Source organism: Echeneis naucrates, chromosome 1 (genome assembly GCF_900963305.1).
Source record: "Echeneis naucrates chromosome 1, fEcheNa1.1, whole genome shotgun sequence".
NCBI lineage: Eukaryota > Metazoa > Chordata > Actinopteri > Carangiformes > Echeneidae > Echeneis > Echeneis naucrates.
Genome location: NC_042511.1, coordinates 16,576,979 through 16,586,775, shown reverse-complemented (window position 1 = coordinate 16,586,775; position 9,797 = coordinate 16,576,979). Strand labels below are relative to the sequence as shown.

At 42.6% G+C, this 9,797-nt stretch overlaps 1 protein-coding gene across 1 annotated transcript in view; it reads left to right on the top strand.

Moving 5' to 3' along the window:
* The first annotated feature begins 702 nt into the window (after positions 1 to 702).
* LOC115044961 (trinucleotide repeat-containing gene 6C protein-like) overlaps positions 703 to 9,797 on the top strand; it is a 49,441-nt gene continuing 40,346 nt past the window's right edge. The window contains exon 1 of the mRNA XM_029504357.1: positions 703 to 1,518. The gene's annotated coding sequence lies outside the window, so the exon portion shown is untranslated. The remainder of the gene's footprint in view (positions 1,519 to 9,797) is intronic.

Sequence of the window (9,797 nt, the reverse complement as noted above, 5' to 3'; positions counted from 1 at the left end):
CGGTCGATCGCACATTTCACCCCAAAATAAAATCTGTTTCTCTCATGCACAACTTCGCCCATGTTTTTTTTTTTTTTTTTTTTGGGGGGGGGGGGGGGGCGGGGGTGATTTTTGTTTTTTTGTTTTTGCCTGGCAGCCTGCCAATATGTGATGGACAAATCTAAGCTTTTTCTCCAAAGACAGCTGCTCATATCAGGAAATTACACTGATGAGAGCTGCAAGAATCAAACAAAACAATGAAGTGAGTGAGAAAAGTTAGTTTAAAATGCTCAGATTGTGATGAATTACTTTAAATAAAGCATGTTTACTACATAGCACACGGAATACAAGACATAAGCGGAAAACACATTTTTCTCGGGGTATAATTATGCAAAATTACTGCCATCTTCAGTTTCTGAGCATCGCAGCTCATTTCCTCCGTGGCCCTTATTTCGCCGTTTGTGTTCATCCTCTCATTCTCTGTAACAGAGTCCTATTTGTTTCCTTTTTGAAGCCCACAGACTTTGCTGCATGTTTCAGCAATTACCGCGGAAATCCGAGCCAGCCCGTCGTCCCTCCGCGGCCGCGGGGGAGGTTCGCTGAGCGCGGCGGAGGCGGGCCGGAGGGCGGCGGGCGGAGTCGGCGTCCGCTGTTGTGGTTGGTCGGGAGTGACGTGTCTGGAGCCACTTCCTGGTGTGTCTGCGGGCCGGGAGGAGGAGAGGAGAGACTGCGGTGTTGTTAGTTTGAACAAAATGGCTGCGAGACCACTGTCAACGAAAGCTCACTGAACGCCTGCCATGACTGTCCGCTCCGCTGTCGGGATCCACACACCATGTATTTCCCCGGAGTGCTTTCTCACTTTGCATTCGCGGTAGCCAGGCCGTCGCTAGTCGCCCAGTTGGCGACCTAAACAAACAAACAAAAAAAAGCATTTCTTTTTGCACTTTAAAATAAGTTAGTTGGCTGGCTGACAGCCGTCGGCTCCGTGTTAAACGCGAGAAGTCATCGGGATCTGCACCGACAGCTGCCTGATTTCTCCCCCGGTTTGACACCCCTCGCTCCCGTCGCCTCACGACGCCAACGGCTAGCGTTAGCTAAAACAATTTAGCTGCGTTTTGAAAATTCATTTAATTCGGCTTCGTTTTTTTTTTTTTTGTTTTTTTTTCCCTTTGGTGCTCTTTCTCCTCCGCGCCCGCTTTACACAGTGACGTTTATAGGAGCCTTTTTTGTTTGTTTTTGTTGTGAGTGTGGTATCACGGCGTTTTATTTCGCGTTTCTTTCTGTCTTTTTCTTTTCTTGCTCAAAGCAAACGCTATACCCGGCTGAGTAGACGCTGTTTACTTCGGTATCTTGTCGCCAAGCTGCTTCAGCAGCAATCGGCTTATCTGCAAAGTCCGATTTAAATTACGACTGAGCCATCGCTCCATCTCCTTACGGGTAACTTTAGGAAAGACATCGGAAAAAATGCTTTTCTGCTCCTTTTTTTCCGCCATGCACCGACTCTTCACTGGAAGCTGCCAAAGCTGTGGTTAACGCAAGGTGAGTTTGGAAGTGAATGGTTATGTACGTGATGAATAGATGAGTGTTGGTTTTTTGATGGGCGTTTGGAGATCAGTCTGGAACAGGAAAGTGCACACGTGATAGCTGCAATGTCAAACTAATAAACAAAATTACTCACACTATAGCTTAATGAATTTCAAAACATTAGCTGCTGCCTCTTGTGATCAATCTACATTAACTAAAAGGTTATCCATCAAGCAAGTGCCACATCATTGAAACATTTATCAGCAAATATCTGTGCTTATTTTTGGTGCTATGATTCATTCACATTCTTGTATCCCCCGCACCCACCAAAAAAAAAAAAAAAAAAAAGAAAGAAAGATTGAGTTATACAGTCAGTTAGAAACATCAGCCTTTAGTGTAGATCCAAACAGCTGAAGGGGCTTTCATCTGAGGAATGATGAGGAAACCCTATAGATATGGATGATCAGAGGAATTGCTTTTTTATTTATTTATTTTTATTTTTTTTACCTTTGGATGCTGCATTCTGGGGTCTGTGGGTGTGTGCGTTTGTTTGAGACACGATGATGTGAAAATGTTGGGAACTTTTGTTATATCATAGCTCTTTCATGATTGGCTGAGAGGACTGGAACATAATCTGTACATGTGAGCATGTTATATGGTGATTTCTTGAACTGACTGCAAACACTGCTTTGCTTTACCAATGTCTTCATAGTTATTGGAAAGTAATGGTGTCCTAATGGACAGTTTGATCTACATGGAGCTGCTTATAAGTTGCTTGCTGGCAAAGTCAAACTGCCTGACAACAGGACGGTTGGTTTACTTTTCTCGTGTTTTTGTTTTTCAGCTTAAGGTTTTTTCCTGACAGTTTCTTGTCTTTGATCGTTTGGTTGTATCACACTTTTGTACATTCCACTACACAGAGTCCGAGGACATTATTAAAAGTAGCTGTCCTGTTCTTCCTCTCTTCTATCCTGCGGCTTGATGAAGAAGCCAGGGATGCTGATTGAACTGTCGCCTTCCATCGCGTCCCCCTTCCTGCATCTTGTCCCCAGGCACTGGAGTATAGCTTTTAATATCTCCGCTGCGTGTCTTAATTGAAGTACATAATTTCCCGTTCAGTACCACCCCCCCACCCCCCTCCCAAAACAACATCTCTGTCACCACTGCCTTATCGCTGTCGTCACACACCAGTGAGGTGATAAAATGAAAAATATGTGTGAGCATTGTCGACACACATACATGAATTTATTTGTCTTTAGTCTGTGCAAATTAGCATATTTGTCCATGCCATGTCTTAGAATGTATGTGTGGATTTGTAAGTGTTGTGTGTTTGTGTCTGTTAAATGCCTATCGTTTTTGCCATGGGAGTGGGTGGCCATTTATGTTGAACTCAAAGGCCTGGCAGTCGGTAAATGCCCTGCAGTTGTTAATCAGGCTGTGAGCTGCCTCCTGCATGCCCTAGACACCCAGCTGACTCACAGACACACAAACAGCCCTGTTCTTGCCCAGGATCAAGAGCCCCCCCCTTCTGTGCAACCGCTCATCTTTCCAAAAGGCTGACAGAGTGAGCTAAGAGGGTGGCTGTGAAAAGATGTAGCAGGGGCCCTCTGGTGTGCATGTAAAACAAGTGAATAGGGAGAGGGGAAAGACCCAGCGCCCGGTTAAAGGGGGAGGGTTTTCTGAGATGGCGCATAGTTAGGCTTAACCTTTCCCAGGCACAACTCCTTTAGCTCCATTACTAACATTACAGCCGCAGCAGATGGCTCAGCTGGGGGGCTTTGGGGCAAATTTAGAGTGTCGCTGGGCATTAGGTCACTGTCACTGGGGTTACCCCTGAGACAAAGGGCATAGCATCGCAATGTAGATGTCAAATTTACTTCTCTTTTTGAACCCGCTTCAAAATCTCAGTTGAATGTGTGTGCGTGTAAGAAGTTACTTATTTTTATATATATGGGTTAGTGTTGTTGTTAAGGAGAACACTGATTTATGCAAACCTGTGCAAATCTAGACACAGAAAATTCAGAACTCAAAATTATTTAAATTGTGAGATGTATAATTGGTTAATTTACAGAGCAAAATAAAACCCTACAACGAGAACTTAAGTCTCTCACTTGGACCCAGACACAATGAATTATATTAATACATTTGGCATTTTGGCAGCACACTAGCAGGAGATCCATAACCCATGTTGGCTCTGGATCCAATCAGGCTGTAGGCTGTTGGCATCAAGGCATTCTTTTGGTAAGAAAGCCACAAGGACAAACTCTGGCAGTAACTCCATTTGCAGCCCCTTATCACCAAAGAAGCAGGATCATTTGTTTAAAAGGAAAGACACAACTTGCTTCCCATCATCTGACCCTTTCAAGAGAAGAAAATTAAAACAAACCCAGTCCCCACTTTGTTGTCATTAGCTTCGTTCCACTAGGGCCAAACTTAATTGGAATTGGCCTGCCAGTGTGGTTCCCATACTTTTAGTTCTTCCTTTTGAATGTTTTTCTCTCAATATTAGTTAAAACAACAACAACAACAACAAAATACCCAACTTTGTCAAATGTGTTTGTGGTAGTTCCCACATAGTTGTACTCTGGTAAGATGGATAGTGTGGCTTATCCCTTTGCTCAGTCACTGACCTTAGCCCAGGTCTGACCATGGCAGTTACTGTGTCTGTGATTATGAGCCTTTCCAAACAACTGGTACAGCTCTGATAGATAACACACTTAACACCATAATGGGGGGCTGCTCTAGTAGGGAGTGGGGCGAGGGGACTGACAGTAGAATCAGCTGGATTCAGTCAGAGGATGCCAAAAGCCACTACTCTTATTTTCTACTCTAAAAATGACTGTTTTGAAGCCGGGGGGGTAGAGATGTACAAGCCGGTTGTGTTTGGTTTGGTCGTTGTGCTAACTGAAGAGTGTTTGTGTGTGTGTGTGTACAAACGAGCAAGGGTGTGAGGCTGACTCTGGTGTTGGCAATAGTAAAGTTAGGTAGCCCGGAAGTCTGAAATGGCAATCATTTCAGTTTCCTTGGTTGAATAGACTATTTATGTTTCCAAGTGCCCAATGTGACTCTGACACCGACAGCTTTTCTGTGTTTGTTTTCTTTAATGCCAGACTTGTCTGGTCTTGTGTTTTTCTTTTTGTGAAATAATTTTTTAGGAAAAAAATGTAAACTGGTGCTGTGATTTATCCAACCTGGGTCTAGAATCAGAGTTCACCACACATCTGACATCTCCCTGTTTTACTATGAGCCAGTGATTTGTTGTTGTTGTTTTAAGGGTAATCTTATCTTCCATCGATTTATCTCTTGTCTCCGCTCTCTGTCTGTGTCCTTCCTGATTCCAAGGGTGTTATTTACATTTGCTTTTAAACAGTAAAGTATGGAAATATAATTTAAAAAATGTTCAGTGTTATTTCAGTCCTGTGTGAAGGACAGTAAACCAATATTTGCCTCTGAACAATGTTCATGTGTACAAAGATGCACATGGATTAAAGTATTATTTTTTTTGTAGCTTTTTTGTTCTGTCAGGAAGTAGGGAGAGAGTGGAGGGAATGACATGCAGCATTGGTCCTCTGTTCCAAGTGAACCCCAGGAAACTGCAATAACTTGACCGCTCGCGCTACAGATACACATGGGTTAAATTTGTGTTTGTTCTTATGCACACATTATACACACATTGCTTTTTTTGTTGAAGAAGTATAGTAGTGTAGTAGCCCAAGAGTCCTATGTGCATTGGGGAGGCTTTGGGGCCTTGGTTACAACCCTGTTCAAACCCCTCTTCCTTGTCCAACCTGTGTGCCAATGGAAGGGGCAGGATCTTTGGGGCCCCACCAACGAAAAGCCAGTCCGTGTTTGAAGCAGGGGGATGGGGAGAAGCAATGCTGAAACTGTCGAGCTGCTGTCTGTGAGTCTTGGCAGGGGTCCAGGGGAATGTTCAATGTGCCGCGGTTTGGTGTGGGCCTCCTTACCTCCTTGTGTTCCATGTCGGCTAATAGGAGAGACGTGGCAAGAGTGAGAGGGACATCACATTGAAGCTGACACAGAATTTGCAGGACATCCAACCTACAATGTTCCTTTTTCCTGCTCCAAACCAATATTGGACAGCCTTGCTCATTATGTAAGAGGACTTAGGTCCTACAGCATTTCCAAAGTCTTCAGTTAAGGCTGTGTAAATAAGCCATGGCCCCCCCAACCTAAGAGCTGGGAAACCATGCTGTATTCTAGAATTGTAAGATCAGGTCATTTGTTTGCTGCCTGGACGGTTTTATTGCTTTAATGTCAAATTTACTACAGTCAATGAATTTCAAGTATTTACTTTATAAGACCAGAATTTAGTGAAACAGAACTGTTTTGTCACTTAATTAAATTTCAATATAGAATTTCTTGTGAAAAGATCACATTTTAACATTTTGGTATTACCTATTCTGCATTAATAGACTGAGTAAGCAAGGGAATAAAGTAAATGGGGCAAGTAAACCAGTGGCCCAGCTCATCATGGTGTAACGTCTTTATGAATGTTTTGATGCTGAAATAGCTACTTACAACTACCAGCTGCTATTTCGTAGTATTTTAGGTATTCTCAGCATTTTAAGAACCAAATCAGCAGGGTATAGCTGATAGTGGCAGGTTACCACATTTTAATTTTCAGTTATATGAATTTTTTTCCCAGAAACCTGTTTACTTTTCTGCTTACCCCTCAGTTTTAAAGATGTGTAGCTCTTCGAGTTTGTACGTCCTGGCCATTATCCCTGCAGTTTTATGGAGTAGACTGTCACTAACATTGCTGCTGTCTGTTTTTATTGTTTTTCGTTCTGTCCTCCTTAGATCAGAGCAGGCTTTGTTCATGCAACCATCACTTATTTTCTTTATCTCTTTCAGGGTCTGTATTATTGCTTATACTGTTGACAGCCAGTGAATTGTGGACTGAGATTTTTTTTGTGTGTGTATACAAGGGCATCTGTGTCAAAATTACCTTCAGTGTAGCATAGCCTATCCAATTAACTTATTTGCTGCATTGTGTGTAGTTGTGTGTCCTTTGTTTCAGTCTGTTTCTTCACATTTTCACAGTGTGATGGTGCCACTGAAAGCAGGCAATGCAGCCTGAGACCCTGCTTGCATCTTTCTTCTAAACATCAGCGTAGAGGTGCACAAATGACAGCAGTGGCAGTGTCTTGCCTGAATTTATTTCCCTACTCCAATGCACTGATTGAAGAGTAAGAGTTGACAATGCCATTTTTAAAATTATTATTATTAATCAGAATAACTCGCTGTGGCATTCTATCAACAACTCAGACTTTGTTGTTGTACTTGTAGTATGCCTACTTAACAATGAAAACTAAAGCGAAGAACTGAATATTCTTTGGTTTAGTGGTGTGTCATTTTCAAATCAGTGCGACTTGTATTGTTGCTATAGTTACTTGCAGCCAAGTGCACTATAGACAGTGTTGTTTTGTTGAATGCATGATCAGTATGTTGACTGAAGTTATGTTTGACTTGTCATGAATGAGGTCGAGCTGCTGCCAGCCAGCCAGTGGATAGGAGTGTACACTGAGATGGATTGTTTTGGTCTTTAATGAAGAATTTGAGGAACTCCATCTTAGTGATGCTAATGGCATTTTCTAATTTACCAGACCTTTACCTGTAAGATTCTAAAATGGCATTTGAGCATACAGATTAAGATGAATATGCAAAACATACAGACATATGCAAAAGATGCAAAGCTGCATATTGTCAGTAATATTGAGGTAGTCATAAGCAAAGATAAGCACATAAACCAGCACACTTCATAACAGCTTCTCCTTGACTACAACAAGCATTAGCTGTGGTGCTGGCAGAGAGCAGCCCTGCTCGGTCCCATGCATTGTGCTGTTTTCCTATTTAATGAGCTGCCACTGTGTTAAAAGTTTCATATCAACTTGGCAGAGAAAGCAGCCAAGGCACTGAGAGCTAATTTTCTGGAGGCAAACCTCAAAGCTTTATAGCACATATCTGACTTTCTCACTGTCTGTTTTTTTTTTTTTTTTTTTTTTTTACTTCCTTCCTCCTTCTTGCATCCCCCTTGATCGCCACTCTCCACCCACCTTTTCACCCTGAGCCCGTACCTAGCCTACATATTCCACCAACCAAGAATATTGCTGCCATAGTTCACTGAGCAAGTCCAGTCCAGTAGCAATGAAGTACCTTGTATATTTTCACAAGCCACGCTCTCTGCTGAAAGCAATGCACAGAATGCTTACAAACCAAGCAACCAAGTGAGACTGTCGGTATGGCTGAGGGATGGAAACACACAATAGCAACAACATTGCTATTATTTCCTCTCAGCTGTGGAATTTGCAGGCTTGTTTTCTCCAAGCACTTAAGGTTTAATACACACAAATGCACATTCACACGTTTGTGGAGAGTTGCTGAGGTCTACAGCAGTCGTAGCAGGTATTGAGGAATTATTCCCCAGGGCTGTCTATGATAATGTTCCATGTAATGAGGCTCAGAAAGGTCCTGTGGTTTCTCTAATGCCACAAGAATGGTTGGTTAGCTGTATGGTAATAGTGGTGGGGAGTGGATTTGCCACACTCGGTGGCCACAGCCTGACCATATTGCTGCTTTTGCTGTGAGAGGAAAGACTACCCAATTTTCTTCCCCTCTCAAAATTGGTGCTGCTTCTGTGCTTGGTCTGACAGCCGTTCAGAATATGTGAAGCTACGTGCTTTTCTGGCTGCTATTTCCCTTTGCAAGCTATCACTCGGTGTCTCACTGCCTTTGTGTTTCTCAGTCTTAATACAAGTAACTTCTCCCCACATTTCTTCTCCCTTATCAGGTATGTATAGTTTCCCCCTCTTTCCTTTTTCTACCCATGTCTTTACACAGAAATGATCAAGGTGCATGGATATTTCAGTGCCCAACCCCACCCATCCTTATCTGCCAGCCTTTTGCAGTTTTTCCCCCAACTGCATTTCTCCAGCGATGAGTTTCTGCCTTTCCAGCGTAGTCTTTCTCCCTGGGCCCTGTCTGGTTCTGGCGGCTGTCATTCTTAATTGGTGTTGCTCTGTGTTGCCTCCACCCCCTCCACCCCATCCCGATCTCTCCTTCTCCTGTCTCCCTTGCCTCTGCATTGCTAGCATAAAAAGAAAGCTAGGCTACAGACAGCCTGCCTCCTGCCCATTCATGTCAAGCTTCTCTCTGCAAATCTGTTTATATGCGGCTGGATTTGCCTAAATTGTGAGTTTCCAGCGTCATTTCTGTACAGAATGCTTTGTTGTCATACCTCCTACACTATAGCTTAGCCCTACAGTTCCAGGACACAAGACTGTCTTTGGAAACACAACAAGAGAAAGTTCTGCCTTACTGTGCAGTTTATTCACAGTTCCCCGCTGCTCCCAGTTTGTTGAGACTTAATTTCTGTATTGTGATAAAGAGTCGCTTGGACAATGTAAGATCACTGGTTTGGTTGAGTTTAAGGCAGAAGATGAAGGAAAAAGTTGCCTTATTGTAGTGGTTCCACCAGAGAGTGCTAATAAAATTTGGAGTTGGACAAGCATATAAAAATATTTTTCACATGTATTCATTCATTGTGAATGTGCCATTATCACATGCTCAACCTAGCTTAGCAACAGTATTTGAAATGAGGAGAAATGGCACACCCAAAGCTATGTGTATTAAAATGATAATATAATAATCATGTTGTGGGTTAAAAACAGGTGACTTTGTTGGCAATCTTGATGTTTTATTGATCTTAATTCTGACAGCAAATTAGTTGGTGTGTGTGTGTGTGTGCCATGTGTTTGACATATTTTATTTTTCTTCTTGCTTAATTTAAGGAGGCCAACTAATTTTGTTCATATTTTCCAGCAGCCATAGGTCATAGAGTATGATTGTGATTAGTGTTACTGCTTGCTGGTAGTTATTGGTTATACTGTGATCCAAGGCATTTAAGTGTAAGAGAATACTGAATGACACGCTGTGCTTGTAGGTCACTAACCTTAAAATGTGACATATTTTACTTAATTACAGTGTCATACTGCCAGTTAGGATAAACCTGATGCTAAACAATGGCTCAGAGACACCCAAGGGTCACTGCTGAGGAGGTGCTTGTGTCAGCAGTACTGAGAGTGTAGGAGAGAGACAGGGGGAGGCAGGTAAGGATAAATGAGGTGGCAGCAGAGGACAGAAGGAAAGCTAACTTTAGCATTGACCACGTCAGCTCAATAGACAACTGCCCGCTCTCACATTTCACTCAGCAACTGTTTCTCTACCAGGCTAACATTGCAGGATAAAATGATGAAAACCATTCAAAGTACTAA